The 17,852-nt window shown below is 40.6% G+C and overlaps 1 pseudogene; it reads right to left on the bottom strand.

Annotated features, from left to right (window-relative positions):
- Positions 1-1,836: 1,836 nt before the first annotated feature.
- On the bottom strand, positions 1,837-3,136 carry LOC137765310 (solute carrier family 25 member 36-like; annotated as a pseudogene).
- Positions 3,137-17,852: the final 14,716 nt, after the last annotated feature.

Below are 17,852 nucleotides of genomic sequence, written 5' to 3'. Positions count from 1 at the left end.
TTACGTGCTCCAGGATTTACATCAGACTTGCCAGGAGCCACAAGTTATTCTGTGAGATTGTGAAATAGAAAATTGAATTCCTGAGTATAAATAGCAGCGGTTGATATTTGCTTTCTATTGTGTGTGGCTGGGAGGGCTCGAAAAAATCGTTTTTCTAAAGCCTTGGTATCATCTTTGTTGTTAATTCACTTGTGATAGACTCGGGGAAATAATTAAGATCACTTACGTATACGTTTCTAGCCAATCAGAAAGCCCTGCAGTGAGGGACTAGGACACAGGCGCAGCCCAGTTGGGACCCTGTCTTGGTACCATCACTACTGGTTGACCTTGGGAATGACACGTCACCTCTCTGGACTTTAGTTCTGTCACCTGTAGCATGAAGAGTTTAATCTAGATGATCTCTTCCTAGCTCTAAAATCCTGCAAGATGAAATCTCTTCTTTTTTATTTTTTTGAGTACCACACTGGAGTTTAATTGTATAAGTTTTATACACCAGTATAGCAACATCCGTAAGTGAAAGTCTTTTCATAGAATTAACAGCAAATATCTTCATAAGGGCCATACATATAATACATTTAAAGTATTAAAAGGTGCAGTTGAACTCAACAGCAAAATGTAAAAGCTATATCCTGTTAACACGCTTAATCTGAATTAACTTGAATCTTTCTATGATTTACCATTCAAGAAATTAGGATGGAATAAATTCCTTGTCCAAAGCAGTTTATTCATTTATAAAACTATAAGTTAATTAGGATCACTACCTGCTCAATCAGATAGCAGAGGGCCCTTCTTCATAATGTTTATGCTGCCCCAGATATTTATAACGTTGCCTTAAAAAAAAAAAAACACTTCGTAAGGGCAAAGCTGAAAATTACCATTTTCTCTACTAAATAAATGCAATGTATGCAGAGCTTCTGGAAATAATTCAAAGGTTCAAATTCTTAATGTGAAACCAAATAGAGAAAAATTCAGAAGCAGTAAATTTTTTCCACTTTAAGAAAATGATACCTAGGTATGACAGGGGATAATTCAAGTTCATAATTAATAAGTCACTGAAAAGACATTGCATTCATTCATGTATCATTAGGTTAGAAAAGATAAGAGGACATGCTCAAGTCACTGAACTCGCCAAGAATCAACATTTTACTGGTTTATTGTGTCCCAAACTATTACCATTTGAGTTGATACATGAACAAACAATTTAAGTGTTCAATTATGCTAAACATAAAGCACCTGTGAGCAGTGGAAACCAAAACATTTTAAAGCTAAAAATAAACACGTTTAGACACTACTTCATTTGTTGTCAAAAACGGTGACTACTAATGCCAAATGATTAACTTTAAAATACAGTGCCAGATCCTCTCAAGGAAATGTGAAAATACTGCTATCATTGTTATTTTTCAATTTTATAGGAATTATACAGAAGTTAGAAATTTATGACTGTCAATACTTGTCAATATCTTTGGATAGTTATAGTATAGTATATAGTTACAGATGGCTTTGTCTAGAAGACTGGAAAAGTGCTCATGGAATAAACACTATACTCTGATTGCCATCAATCAACAAAATGCCAACTGTGTCCTGTGGACATGGTAGAGAAAATGGCAATTTTGAAGAAGGAGCGCTTCTAAAGGCTTTTTCGTGGAGGCAGCCAAGGGTTTTTCTCACATTACTAAAAGATTAAGTAATGGGGTTATGATTACTTTAATTCCTACAACCAAACTTCCACTTAGGTATAGTTCCATGTTCCCACACTGTTTTCCTTCTGTCCACCAAGCTGGCTTCGGTACTCCATGGTCCACTGTATCTTTTGGTCTTCCCTCTTTATAGTACAGCAGCCTGGTGGTGCTATCCGTTGAGCAGGTAGACCACTAATTCATAGGTGGCCATCATAATGGCTGTGTTTGGAATCTGTCTCACCAGATGAGTTGTCAGACCACAGTAAAGAGACCCATAGCCTTCTTCTTGAACAAGCAAAGACAGTGTCTGAAAAAAGGATCTAATTTTGTTCCCTCTTCACGCAGTCTTGTTCTTACAACTTCATGTGGATGTGCTGTAGTTATGGCACACATTTTTGAGGTGGCAGCAGCTAGCATCATTCCCACAAAATCTGATGCTTCTTTTACAGACTCTTCTTCATTTTCCATCATAGAAGCAATCTTACATTCCAGGAGTTTTTACTTAATACTTTCATAAAGAACAAAATGGATAACAGTCTCTGATATGCCAGCATATGAAGCAGACACGCCCCTATAAAATCCTCTAAGTCCATCTGTCTGATACACTTCACGGACACACTCCAAAGCGCCCATTCGCTTTTCCCCACGGCTCCTTGCAGCAAGCTGTCACCGAGTCTTTATCAGCCAGATGGGGTTGGTCGCTGTGACTGCAGTACAACGAGGCTTAAGTTAGTCCATATTTCTACAGGAAGTGACCTGCGGGTGGGGAGCATGAGATGACACGATCTCACTCTTTTCTCGGGAGAAATGTACAATAAATGCCTGCCATGGCAGCTGAAATCGTGTACCTGGGCAGAATCGGGATCAAATAAACCATTCAACTTTTCCGTGCAGTTGGAATAAGCAGCAAAGTATATTGCTCTGGGAAGGGCCACCCCCAGTAAATTGCGGCCTAATCCTCTAAACAGAGAACGAGGCCCTTATTTTTCCAAGATCACCTTTAGACAATGGAGAGGTCCGGGAGACACTAGTCGATCGACACTGGCTCTAGCCATGGTGTTCAGCTGAACTTCAGGGATGTAAAGTGACACAGAAGATGACTGCAGCCGTGTTTTCACAGCTTCCAGTGGACATGTCAGAATAGCTCCCACTGTTCCACCACATCCTCCGGCGGCAAACAGATGCACCCGCGTGTCCTCCGGGCGCTCAGGCGGGACGCGCATCCGGCCGCCGCGACGGCCGCAGCTTCCGCCCCGGCGCAGGGCTGGAGCCGCTCGGCGCCCCCGTGCCGGCGACGGGAACGGACGGCGACGCGGCTGCAGAAGGCGACCCGAGCCGCCCTCCCCGCGGCGCTGCAGCCGCGCCGCCTCCCAGTCTGGCTCGGTTTTCATCACCCGCGCTGGCGGGCAACGCCGAAGTCTCTTCTTAATAGTGTTTTCGGCACTTTTATAGAGCATTTGTGTTTTACCCTCTAAGAATCATCTATTATGTATTGCAAACGTGTAGGTGGTGAATAAATAGTAAGTTACCGACTTTTAACTCTTAAGTTTTAGAGTGAGATTTAAAAACTCTAAGTTTTTAGAGTGAGGAAGTGAGGTTTCTGCCCTAGATATACTTGCATGCAATCTGTTTGCTAATGAAATAAAGGAAGGAGGTGGGCATTGAATGAAGTATACCACATGTTCATTCTTTGTTCCTTTAAGACGAATTGGGATTGACATAGATACACTATTGATACTATGTATAAATTAGATAACAAGCACAGAGAACTCTACTCAGTGCTCTGTGGTGACCTAAATGGTAAGGAAATCCAAAAAAGAGGGGATGTATGTATACGTATAACTGATTTCACTTTGCTGTACAGTAGAAACTAACAACATTGTAAAGCAACTATACTCCAATAAAAATGAAAAAATAAAATATAAAGACATGAATAGTTCAGCTCACCGAATAAATCTTTACCCTGAGAAAAATCTTTAGTAGGGAATTTTCAGGAAGTGCAGACTGTAGGGCACTGGAACCACTCCCTCTAATTATTTTCAAAACCACTGTAAACAAAATACTCTTGATTTGGAAATGATTCCCATTTCCTGGGGCTTTGTGTTCATGGCAATCAGTTAAAAAGTGAACGATGTAAAGTACACCGCGTTTTTGCTCCATCGTTTATGCATTTGAACATATATGTGCCCACAGATTGGAAATCATTGAATGAGTGGGTGCCATCAGTAAAAAGCATAGAAGATTATTTGTCAATATCAAAATGAATGAGCAACGACGAGCAGGGGCTTTTATAGGTGAGCAAATGGATTAAAAAAAAAAAAAAGCTTGTATTTTATTATAAAGTGAATGGATGGGGTGGGGGGAGGGTTAGGATTTCTGACCATCTAATCAGATCTTCAGCCCTAAAACATAAACCCCCGGTCAGACCTGAGCTGATGTCTGTGAGTCCATGTGCAGAACTGAAAAGCTCTCTGCCCCACATCCTGGGCTGCACTGGAGGAATTTTAGTTTAGTGGAAAAAGTGAATGATTGGAAATAGGCTTCTACAAACTTTTATTGTTCTGTAGGTAAACAGAGATAATCGGTCTTCAAAGGTCTTTTTGCCAGCCGGGAACTCAATTATAGTGTAGCTATAATTCCAGAAGTCTCTGCTCTGCACCTGCATATTATTCTCTGCACAGATCTTTAACTTTAACAGCTATTCATTAGTTCAAGAGACCTTTGCTGTTATATGAATCACCTTTTGGTGGGTACCGAGAAAGGTATTCATTCTACACAGCTGCTACTTTATTGCAACCCTTCCATGCTTCATTTAAATTACACTCTGACCTTTTGAAAATGGTACAGAGATTTCAAAAGTTTATTGGATATTCTCTGAAAAGCTGTTACCCTGTTTTTGCTTCTTGATTTATAAGGTGTTCTTATTCTAAAATGCAGAAACTCACACTTTAAATGTAGATACTCACACTTAAAAAGGAGATTAGCTATAAATAAACACCACACACAAAATACCTTCAAGGGAAAGGACGATAAAACCATCTGTGATGGCTTCGTGTGGGCAAGAAAAGCCGACAGAAGGGACCTGGGGTGAAGGGTTTATTCCATAGGAGGTAGAAGACAGGGCAGCAAGTCAGAGTGAGACCCCTTCTACACAGACTGTTCTTGGCTATCATTTTAAACAGAGTAATGATCCTTGGATTCTAGAGAGGTCTCGAGGTGTAACGGAAAGAATATTATCATCAAACGACAATGTCTAGAGTACAGATACGATGCCCAGAGAAAGGGTAAGATCAGCGTTGACTGGAGTTCTGTGGGGCGCGGTGGGGGGAGCCTTTCAATGGGCAGTGGGCAAATATGGAGGGAGGGCAGAAGCAAGTCATTAGCATATGGGAAGAAACATTGTAATGCTATTTATACCAGAAAGATATGAAAGAAATTAATCTTTGGAGAATGTTTAATGTACGCATTTACATTTGATCTGCAAGTCAGGTGGTCATGTGGCTTGATGGTTTCTGAGTTAAGACCAGGCATTCTGCTGGGTCTTATTCTTCCTTTTGCTTCCTTTCTGCATGTTGAGGAGTAATCAGCTAGTTCATGCCTGGGAAAGTGGTTTTCTGCATTTACATATTTTAAATATGTACACACTGCTATTTTTTTTTTTTTTTTGAGTATGTGAGTTCTTTGTTGCTCATTTCTTTTTTTAGATTTTAAATTTTATTTATTTATTTATGGCTGTGTTGGGTCTTCGTTTCTGTGCGAGGGCTTTCTCTAGTTGTGGCAAGTGGGGGCCACTCTTCATCGCGGTGCGCGGGCCTCTCATTATCGCGGCCTCTCTTGTTGCGGAGCACAGGCTCCAGACGCGCAGGCTCAGTAATTGTGGCTCACGGGCCTAGTTGCTCCGCGGCATGTGGGATCTTCCCAGACCAGGGCTCGAACCCGTGTCCCCTGCATTGGCAGGCAGATTCTCAACCACTGCGCCACCAGGGAAGCCCCCACACTGCTATTTTTAAGATGGATAACCAACAAGGACCTACTGTATAGCACAGGGAACTTTGCTCAATGTTATGTGGCAGCCTGGATGGGAGGGGAGTTTGGGGCAGAATGGATACATGTTTATGTATGGCTGAGTCGCTTTGCTGTGCACCTGAAACTATCACAACATTGTTAATCGGCTCTACCCCAGTATAAAATAAAAAGTTTAAAAACAGTAGTAGAATATTTAACATACTTTGTAAAGATAAGGAGTGACTGTGAATATCTTTTCTACCACCCAGAGGTTTGCTGCTTATTTTGTGGCAAAGTTAAAACAGTTGGGAATGGAAAGATGAATTGCACATTTTTTTCCTTTTGCAAAAAGACAAGAGCTTCGAGTTGTGGACCTTTCCTATGATGAAAAGTGGCTGTCAGAGTGTGCTACCTAACAATAATAGATGCACTTAATCCATCCTTCTGTGGCCAATGCAACTTAACATTGGAAAAAAAATAAGGGCTTTTGTCTAATGACTAGTGATGTTGAGCATCCTTTCATGTGTTTGTTGGCAATCTGTACATCTTCTTCGGAGAAATGTCTATTTAGGTCTTCCGCCCATTTTTGGATTGGGTTGTTTGTTTTTTTGATATTGAGCCGCATGAGCTACTTGTATATTTTGGAGATTAATCCTTTGTCATTTGCTTCGTTTGCAAATATTTTCTCCCATTCTGAGGGTTGTCTTTTCGATGGTGGGAATGTAAATTGATACAGCCACTATGGAGAACAGTATGGAGGTTCCTTAAAAAACTAAAAATAGAACTACCGTATGACCCAGCAATCCCACTACTGGGCATATACCCTGAGAAAACCATAATTCAAAAAGAGTCATGTACCACAATGTTCATTGCAGCACTATTTACAATAGCCAGGACATGGAAGCAACCTAAGTGTCCATTGACAGATGAATGGACAAAGAAGATGTGGTACATATATACAATGGAATATTACTCAGCTATAAAAAGAAATGAAATTGAGTTATTTGTAGTGAGATGGATGGACCTAGAGTCTGTCCTACAGAGTGAAGTAAGTCAGAAAGAGAAAAACAAAGACCATATGCTAACACATATACATGGAATCTAAAAAAACAACAAAAAAAATGGTTCTGATGAACCTAGAGGCAGGACAGGAATAAAGATGCAGACGTAGAGAATGCACTTGAGGACACGGGGAGGGGGAAGGGTAAGCTGGGATGAAGTGAGAGAGTGGCATGAACATATATACACTACCAAAAGTAAAATAGATAGCTAGTGGGAAGCAGCCGCATAGCACAGGGAGATCAGCTTGGTGCTTTGTGACCAACTAGAGGGGTGGGATGAGGGGTTGGGAGGGAGACGCAAGAGGGAGGGGATATGGGGATATATGTATACATATAGCTGATTCAGTTTGTTATACAGCAGAAACTAACACAGCATTGTAAAGCAATTATATTCCAATAAAGATGTTAAAAAAAAAAGAGCTTTTGGAAAGAAGCTAGTGCTATGGAGAAAGCATTTTGAAAACGGGTCTTGGGAAATGTTACTATCATTATGTGACTTTTTTGAGGAAAATAGTTTAAATGAATCACAGAGACTTTGATATTTTTATACTTAAAAAACTTGGAAGCACTGTTTAAACAGAAGATTTTCAGAGCATTTTGAACCAATTTGTTGAAAATAAAAAAATGTAGCACCTTCCGGTTTGTAAATGAAAACATTTGCAAAGAGAGAAATGTATTAGCTGAATTTCAACAAATTTTTGTATGCTTGAAGGAAGGGACTGAAAACAGAAGCTTCGGGGCACAAAAAATGACTTCCTCCACCTGGGTTACAACAGCCATTAAGACTGCATTGGGGAATAGGCTGAATTTAGTAAATTGTAAATTTCGTAAATTGAATAACAGTAAACTGTCGGTTGTTCAATCATGAGGGTTTAATCAAAATTTTCAAAAATAATGACATTCAATTACATTATGGTCCCTAGAATAGCAATAATAATTGCTTATAAAGAACACAGTTTTGTACCTTCAGCAAATAATCCATTATTAAATTTCAGTTCATCCTTTTCAAATTTGTATCTGTATCTATTTTGTAATATACATGGGATATTTACATGTCAATACATGTATTTACATGGGACAATATACATGTAATATGTGTATGATATATATGCGGATAGTACTACATGTATACACATATTTTATAGGTAACTTGTATATGTGCATATCTTTATAATTTACAAGGAAAATATATACATACTTTGAGAGTATGTGCTCAAAACCATTTTTTTGTTCAAAGTTTAGAGACCCTGGGTATAGAGGAAAGAATATTTATGGCGGATTCAGAAGACCCAAGTCCTACTCCAAGTTCTGCCGTTAAGACGTGGTACCTCATACAAGTCAGAGCTGATGGGTGAAGAGCAGGGCTGTCCTGCAGAGTCTGAGAGGATTGGGGGAGATATGATTATGTGTGTTCATTGCCTGGCATAGAGCAGACTAGAGCCTCTAACTCATGGTGGCCAATGGAGGGGACACTGAGACCACTTGGCCCATCACTTAATTATCCAGGTGAGGACATGGCAGGAAGAGGGAAGGATGGATTTGCTCCATCTCTTAGGGCAAGTGCTGGCAGGGCCACCACTGAACTCCACCTGTGAGCTCTTTTGAGATTTCATGTTAGTCTGGTGACAACTTCTGATGATGAATTTCTTATAACAACATTTCCTCCAAGGGTCAGCTCTTACGGTATCACAGAGGAGGGCTATGAAATCTATATGTAAACTTAACCATCTATATGAGTTAGCTTTTCATATTAAAAGACCACCAGGTTGACATTTCTTGATTTTAATTTCTTCTTCCCACTACCTTTAATTCCCCAGGACGGGAGCATTCTGGGGAGACCAGAAGAACAAATGGTGGGACCCCAAAAGTTCTGGCAGGCTCCAGACAGTGTCAGAAACTAGGAAGAGAGTGAGGCATGTGCTTATTGATTAGAAAGGGCCAGGGCTAAAGAATAAGACTAGTCTGAATCAGTGACTCTGAACTTGTGGGGTGTCTTCTGTTCCTCTGAGAATCTGATGAAATATATGGGTCATGTCCCTAGAAAACACACATATGAACATGCATATGACATTTTACATAAGATTCCAGGAAATCACGCAACTTCTGGAGTCTACCCGTTGACCTCATTTTCTGTAAGTTCCAGCTCCGATACTCTGTCCATTTATAAATATTGAGAAGAGGAAATTCCTTTCCTAAGGTTTGACTATTCACACCCTCATCCCAACATCGCCCATTTGTATATGTTCCACCTTTAGTTAGGTTTGGTGGCCTTGGTGATAAAATCAAATGCGTTTCAAAGGTGTTCTTAATTTCTACCTGGATCAATTCATCCCGCCAACACCTGGGCAAGGGTTTCTGAAAGCATATGGCGCTCACATCAGCATTTCTACTTTATTTCTCCTTTATGCAATCTTTTTTAAAAATGTATTTTATTGAAGTGTAGTTGATTTACAATGCCGTGTTTCCTTTCCGCAGTCTTGACCATGACTCTTCCAAAATGTTTCCTTCTTGAAATCTGGCAACGTGACTTCTTTGTCAAATTTGGTGTAATTGAAGCAGGCAACATCACTTCAGAGTACACCTGTTCAGAAGGACGTGTGGTGTTGAAATTTTTTTATAACTAATGGAAGAGATTTAACATTTATGCACTGCTTACCCTGTACCAGACCCTGTGCTAGGGGTGTCTGTTGAATCCCATCATTATTTCTTGTAATGTGACTATTAGGTTCCTTGACTATTAGGTTTGATGTTACTGCTTTTATTTTAGAGATGCAGAAATTAAAGAGAATTTGAGTAATTAAGGAGCAAATTAGATGCTCAGACTCCTAGATTACAATTCTAGAATTACCCCTCTCAGTGTGGGACTTCAAACCCATCACTGAACCTTCTCTTTGCGTTTCTCCATCTGTAAATTTTGTCTGTCTGCCACTGACTTTGTGTATTTACACAGATGAGTGATTAAGGAGAGGAGGTTTGGACTTTGGCAATACCATCTGTTATTCAGACACAGATCTGAGTTTTACTTATTAGTCAGCAAGATTTTTCTCCAGTCCCTCAGCCTCCAACTGAAGTTTTAGGCGTGATGCCCTTCACAGAAGGGAGCATTTGTAGCCCTGAGGAAGTCTAATTGGAACCAGCTCCCAAAGTAAGTCATGGAAAAGCCATTCCTGCTCCAAATCCGAAGAAGGAAGTCAACGTGAAAAACCCATTTAGAGAAGGGTCTGCCAGTTTATTTGGAAACTTCAGAGGGCCGTGTGGTCTGTCTGGAGTATAGTCAGCTAACAGCACAAAACCCTTAAAATTGCTCTGTCGTCGGCCAACAAAGCTGAGGGAAAACAGTAAACATGTCTTAACTTCAAACTTATGCTGGCAAGTTTTAGTCATTTCATTATTAGTTAAAGAAAGATTATGTGTGTTTATATGCATTTGTTTCTCTGCTTATGAACCTTGGAAGTAGAGACTATAAGTTAATGAAAATTCTCAAGTCTCTGTATGATGAGTATAACGCGTTGATGGAGATGGTGTTGACACATATGCTCTTAAAGAGAATTTTTGGATAGCACTAGTGTATTACAAACCCATGGTAGTCGTATATGAAGACAATGATAGAACCCCCTGCCACAGGTTCTTTGCACATGCTAGTCTCGCTTTCTGGAACATCTACCCTCAGCTTTCTTTCCATGGTTAGTCCTGATGCAGCCTTCCGATTTTAGCTCAAAGGCCACGTTCCAGCCCACTGAGACTAGATCAGATTCCTCTGTGGTAAGTTCTCTTTGTTCATTGTTATTTCCTTTTAAAATGCTTAATTAGTAGTTATATCTTGGTTGATTTAACAATTTGATTATTTGCCATAGGCTGTAAGTTGTATAAGAGCACAGTTGTGACTAGTACATACAGTTGCTTAATAAATGATTGTTGAAGGAATGAATGAATGAAGAAAGAATACATGTGACTTGACCAAGCACAAGTTTTCCTAAGGAAGTGGAACAACAGGGATTAAAGAGAAGACACGACTTAGATGATTCAGTGAACAGATAATTGAGGGCACCAAGATACTGGAAACAGCTTCCCTCCTGCATATCCGTTATTAATCATTATGGCTTCCACGGCTACGTTTGTGGCTTTTGTTCATCATGATCCAGATCTGCCCCCCCTCTTCTCCAGGCCTACTTCATTTGTTCTTCCCTTGAGTCTTTGGGCCCCTCATTCTTTATGAATAAAGTACCTTGCATCTTCAATCTCTTCCCATCCACCTAATGGAGACTATGATGGTCTGTAGGAGAACATAGCCTTGAGGAAAGAAGACCTGGGTTTGGATGTCAGGCTCTATTACTTGGGCACACAGTTCTCTATTTGCTTTTCTCCATCTGTAAAATGGACCTTTATTAGATAGCTATTGGTGCAATAATGTTACGTAACAAACAACCCCAAACAAATATTGTTCTTTCTCAAGGGTCTGTGGATTGGCTATGGTTTGGTGAATCTCAGCTGGGCTTGGCTCTGGGCTGAATGTTGAGTTCATATCTTTTCCACGTGTCTCACTGGGGCCATGGTTGGGGGGCAGGAGGTATTCGGGCCATGCCTTCCTCTGGATGGACAACAGGACTGTAAGAAAGCGGGAGGGATACCCACGGCTCCTGATGGCCTCTACTTGGAAATGGCACAGTTACTTACGCCCACATTCCATCAGTCAAAGCAAGTCTCAGAGCCGAGGCCAACATCAAACAGGAGAGCAGTTCACACCTTCCACCATGGGAGCTGCTGCAGAGTCACATGGAAAGTATAATTTTATAACAGGGAGGAAACGAAGAATTGAAAACAATGTAACCTACCACGGCAATCTACACATATGTGGGAGGGTCAAATAGGGATCCTGTGAATGGGTTAAAACATCTGTTTTTATTGCTATTGTGAAAAATACCTACATTTGTCTTTCTTCTAATGAAACATTGTTCCTTGAAGTATGTCAAAGTGGGTGCCCTTGCTGTGCTGTTGGTACTTGACCTCACGTTTGGTCTTGAACCCCTACTTGACTGCTCTTCACGGCCCATTGAATCGAGCACCTCGTCCTTGGCTGAGCATTCACAACCCTTCACAACATAAAGTCAACATAAAGTTTCAAACCTTATCTAACTCCAATATGTACACGTTAGGCCTGACAGACTGGACTACTCAATGTTCCTGAAAACTCTGTGTCACCCTGGAGTCGTGTACACAGATCTTTCTTCCCAGAAGACCCTCTGTGGTACCCTATCCTATTTGTCTGAAATGCTTACCATCCCTCTCTACCAGGCCCATCCCTACATGGCCTTCCTGACATTTCTCTCATCCACTGACATCAGTGTTGGCCACGTGACTTGCTCTGGCTATTGAACCGTGAGGTTGATAGAGCAGAGGTTTTCAGAGCCATCACAGGGTTCCCCTGATGGTGTTTCCTCTTTGCCATGAGAGCAGCATGTCTCAGACAGTAGCTACTCTTCCAACTGAGTCCTGGAGTCAAGAAGACGTACAGAAGAGTGAGTCAAAGCCGACCCACACCTGACGTGTCACCTGAGTGAGAAATAAACCCTTGTGATGACAGTCCACGGAGAGCTGGGGGCTGGTTGTTACTGCAGCACGACTTAACATCAGACTACTGATGAACCCTCCCACCAATGTGGCAGGACAGAAAGAACAGGGGCTTTAAAATCAGACAGACCTGCATTCAAATCTTGTTGGCATCCATCACTTCCCTATGAAAGAAAATTCGTTGGCCTCTGTGACTCTCAGCTTCCACGTTTGTAAGATGAGGACTAGCATATCAACCCTCAAGAATGTTGTGGGCTTAGTGATGGTTTAGGTACGGTATCTGTGGTGGAGAAGCCCCTCTTGTAGAGAAGGTCTTCAGTTACAGTAGTTCTAATTGTTTTTATTGTTAATGTTACACTTCTTGTTGAAATGCCACTTATTTTCTCAAGGATTTGATATTTGTCATATCACAAAGGTTTGTTTCTCTGGATGCCTCAAACAAAATAAATCAACACCCCACCCCCACCCCACCACCAAGAAGACTTCCCAGAGAAGTACTTCTCAAAGAACCTTCTAGACTTCCCATTAGGGAGCGTCACCAGGCACTGCACTTTGCTGTCCCCTAGAGGTGTTGGCTGGAAAAACTCACCATAAAGATCACAGAAGCAATGGATTCCTACAAGAAGCAGCTGTCACGCCATGAAAAATGGAAGCTATTATAAATATAACTGTAATAAAAGCTACCATTTATTGAGTGTCATGCATCAGGTGCTACACATAACTTTATGAATCAGGGTCTACTGCATACTAATTTTATAGTTCGGAAAAGGAAGGTACAGAATAGTTAAATCACTCGCCCTGGAAGATGCAGCTATTATGAGATAGAGACTTCCCTCAAACCTGGGGCAGACTGATTCTATAAAACCCCCGTCTTCACCACTACACTGTATTGATCTTACAAGCTTATGCTCCTATGCCTGCAAAATCTGCTCAAAAGACACTACTGCCAACCACAAATAAAAAACAAAAGTTCTTTGCCCCTACTTTGTTCTTTCTCTTGGTAAACAAATAACTCTTCTAAAGGCCAGTGGGGATTTTATGTTACAGAGACAGGGAAAAACCATATTGCTTCATTCTGAAAGAAAAAAATAACAATAAAACCAGAGTCTGCCCTGGCTTAGGTTAAAGACCAGGTTTATTAGACACCATCTTCTCTCACGGCCGAGGTGGCGGCTCCAGTAATTATTTTGAAAGGTGAGTAGTCACACCCCTGTATGACTCAGAATGAACCTGGGATCAGGGTGCCCCTTGGCCATTCTGTTACCATAATGATTTCAGCATTTATGAAAGAGACTAATGACTGAAATTGCTATCAACATTTGCAGCAGAGAGACAACAAGTTGGAAATTGGATTTTCCTCTCTTCTTGCTAATGAGTTCTTTTCTCAAGGTGCCGACGCTTGGAGTGGGAAGGGAAATTGGTAATTCTTTTTCTGTGTTGTATTCTTACTAATGCCTGTGCTGAAATGCCGGCAACGCACCTGTGACAGTGGAAGGTTATGTGAAACCATAAAAATATTGTCAGAGGAAAAGGCTTAGCTGGGGACACCTTAACCCACTTAAGAAGTGGAAACTTTAATTGCACAAAACATGAAGGGTTTTCAAGTGGGTGTACACGTGTCAAGTACGTCTACCTCAGGAGTTGCAGTGACCAGAGTAAAGTAACTCTTCGTTTGTTTGTTTCCTATTGATGGTATTCTCAGGAGAGGTTGCCAAACAACAGATGTCAGATGGTTCTGGAAGAGTTGTTTCTAGTGGTACCTTTTCTTTAGGTGCCTATTGGCAAGGCATAGAGGCCCTCTTTGCACATGGGAACATGATGGACACATGTAGTTCTTGCTCAATTACAAAGGTACATCAACTGTTGGAAAAAACCCTTGATTTCCATAAACAAAACCCAGAACAGCACTCAGAATTCATTCCAGCCTTTCGTGAAAGCGTTCCTCTAAGTCTGGATGGAGGTGAAGCATGAGTCATCAGAACTTTTCAATGTGGCTGACTTCTTGCAACAAAGTGTGTGATGAGAGTTTAGCATTTTCTTGGCCAGATCCTCCAACATTTCACTCTAGGGCTCCCTGGTGACCAACCCCACCCTTTCAGCCTGACAATTTCCTTGAAGGAGACGAGGTATACTGGTGACAACGTTGATAAGGGTCCAATCCAGAAATGTTTCAGACTCAACCAAGGTAAATGTAGGCTCATTTTCAGAAATGACAATGTTTCTGACAATACAGGGGTTACAGATAATTGTGGAAAGCAGTGATTTCCACGGGAGGGATCTGAGGGGTAAAGCAAGGAGCATTCCAAAGCCATTTTGGAATAGCTATGTGATCAGTGTCCAGCTAAATCAATGTGTTTTGAAGTTAAAAAAAAAGAGAGGAAAAAGAAAAATCCCTCCTAACCATCCCCCCCATTTTGGTCTATTTCCTTCCATTCTCTTTGGTTTTTTGCCCATGCATATTTTTCTTCGCCTTAGTCATAATGGCTTGGTTTGCCAGTAGTTAACTCAGCGGCTGCACATGCCTTAAATAGGGCAGAAAGACTAGCAGCTACATTGATGAAATGGTCCAAGAATGTCCCTCTGAAGCCCTATAGAACTGTACTCTCTTAAGAAAAACAACAACAAAACAATCCAAATAGGCAGTTAAGGGAAAAATGAAAACTGGAAATTGTTTAGATAACGTGCTACTGGTTAACTCCTAGTTCTTAACTTTTCTCACCTTTCTGAACTACTTTGGGTCTATTTTCTCAATTATATCAAATAGTAAAAAATTCTGAGGTTAATGACCCTTTGATCACCTAGAATATAAATTCCTTCATGATATAAAATGATTTTCAGGAAGAAATGCAAATAGGCAAAATTGGGCTTCATCTGTGCATGTTTTAGAATCTACATTTTTGCATCATCTCAGAGCCTGTTTGTGTGAGATTCTAGCCTATAGCATAGTTGGTCCTAAGTCTGGGGCCGTGAGTCACTGGCAGCTCACGACAAATTTTCACTGGTCAGTAGCAAAATGAGAAGAGAAAAATACGAGTTTATCATCAGGCTAAATTCATTCAATTTAAGGAATTGCTCTTTATTCCCAGATTATGCTCTTCTGTCCTATTCAATGATGGGGTTTTGTTTATTTTATTTTATTTAAAAAATTTTATTTGAGTATAGTTGCTTTACAATGTTGTGTTGGTTTCTGCTGTACAGCAAAGTGAATCTGTTATACGTATACATATATCCCCTCTTTTTTAGATTTCCTTCCCATTTAGGTCACCATAGAGCACTGAGTTCCCTGTACAGTAGGTTCTCATTAGTTATCTATTTTATACATAGTAGTGTATATATGTCATTCCCAACCTCCCAATTCATCCCACCCCCCTTCCCCCCTTGGTATCCAGAAGTTTGTTCTCTACTTTGTTTTTAATGTATTTACTTGACCAAAGTATAGAGTAGTCAATCCTACAATAATATTCCAGATTTAAAATTTTATTCTTCGATGAAAGCCTATAGTCTAGGGACCTCTGGCTGCTGCCCTCACGAGCTCTCTGCAGACACAAGGTCTGGAGGGGTGGAGAATAAGAAGGTCGCAGCAACAACCATGGTGACCAAACAACAGCTATAACACTGTAGAGGTGCTTACTGTGTGTCAGGCACTGCTCTGAGTGCTTTACACAGATCAGATCATTTAATCCCCCCAAAGTCCTCTGAGGTGGGTGCAAATAAGCATTCTCATTTTTCAAAGGAGGAAACTGAAGCCTAGAGTTATAGAACTCTGAAACTCCTGTGTTCTAGAAACAATTCTGTGACCTACTTTAGTTTTGAATCAAATTCCACAACTCATGACTGGAACTCAATTTATAGGATTAAGCATGATATTAACATTGTCTGCTTCCCATCTACCACCTGGTTCTCCTCTAAGAAGTCTTCAGTGGCTAGTCCTTGCTATTATTTACTAAGCAAGCTTTTTATTCAGATTTGATTCCACTTGATTTAGGCTACAGGGACTATCCATAGTCTTCAGAAATAGCTCATTCTGTCATCTCTATGCTAACAACCAAGCAACACGGTCCACGCAGAGATTCGTCTGGCAAGCCGGAGGACTTGTATGCATTGTGCTTAGGTTGAGAAATGAGGCCCTTCATTTCCTTCTCCATCCTGGTTACTTATTGGCAAGTAGATTTCCCTGTGTGGAAATTAGTTTCAATATTTATTTAGGACTTGACACTCTATTACTGTGTTCAGAAATCTGCAAAGTGTACTTTTCCTCCTTTTTCCCCGTATGTGAACAGGGAGCTCAGCCTCTGCACGCATCAATGAAAAGAAATCCTCCCAAACATATATATTTACATACATATATATATGTTTACATACATATATATATATATTTTTTTCACTGTGCCGTGAGGCATGTGGGATAGTAGTTCCCCGACTGGGGATTGAACCCATGTCCCTAGTATTCGAAGCGCGGAGTCTTAACTGCTGGACCACCAGGGAAGTCCCCCAAACATATATTTTTTTAAACTTCAGATATTTTAAAAATAATATTGAACCTCAATGAAAACTTTGTCTATAAATTTGTATGGTATGGATGTTTTTTTCCTCTCGACAGACTGTTCCCAATGTACTTAGAGTGTATGAGAATCAGGGCTGGTCATCATTAGAGTGAGTGGGCATTTCTTTCTCTCTTCAAGGTGCAGTAAAATGCTGTTCTCCAAACACTAGCCATGGCCTAGAATTCTGGGGATTGGGTGGGGGGAGCCACCCATTCTGGAGCCATCACAGTAGCCATTTTTGTTATTGTTTTCTTCAAAATAAATCTCTGGCTCAAGTTACACCCCTGGGATCCTTGCCCTGTATTGAGCAGGTAACACAAATAAAATGCAAACCTGTCTGTTCAGAAGAGGTTGACCCCACTGGTTACAGTTAAGGCATTGATGGTGTTCAATGCAAGACAGTTTCTTGGTCTATATATTTTCATGTGATTGTGAATAGCTCATTTACTGTTAAATCCTTAGTGTTCATTGTTCTTTACAGGGAGAGTTCAACAAGAATAAACATTATGGCACTGTATGTTCTGATTTATTTTTTTTAGTCATGTTGATTTAAAATACTCTATTCCATTGTCCCCAAAGTACTCTGAACTTTAGAAACCACCTATCCTGATGTTGGGTTTTGAAAATATAGAAGCCACAGTCAATAACTAAGAAAAGTGTATACAGTTGCCTGTGAAAAAGGGATTTCAGGTTAAGGCTAGTTCTGTACTTGCCTATATCCCTAGACTGATATATAAAGTATGATCCCTTACATTGACTGAGGATTTATGGGTGTCAGTAATTGTGCTAAGCACTTTGACCATCTTTATCTTCATTTGATTCCCTACAAGATTGGTACTGTTAACTCTCCTGCTTTACAGATGAGAAAACACAGTGGGAAATGTTAAATCCCTCACCCAGGGTCACACAGCTGAATAGTAGTGGAGCCTTGCTATGAATTTCAGAGCCCTTGATCTTAACCACTTCGCCAAACTGCATTTCTACAAGAACGTGGA

Source organism: Eschrichtius robustus, chromosome 1 (assembly GCF_028021215.1).
Source record: "Eschrichtius robustus isolate mEscRob2 chromosome 1, mEscRob2.pri, whole genome shotgun sequence".
NCBI classification, from domain to species: Eukaryota; Metazoa; Chordata; class Mammalia; order Artiodactyla; family Eschrichtiidae; genus Eschrichtius; species Eschrichtius robustus.
This window is presented reverse-complemented; position numbering and strand designations above follow the sequence as displayed.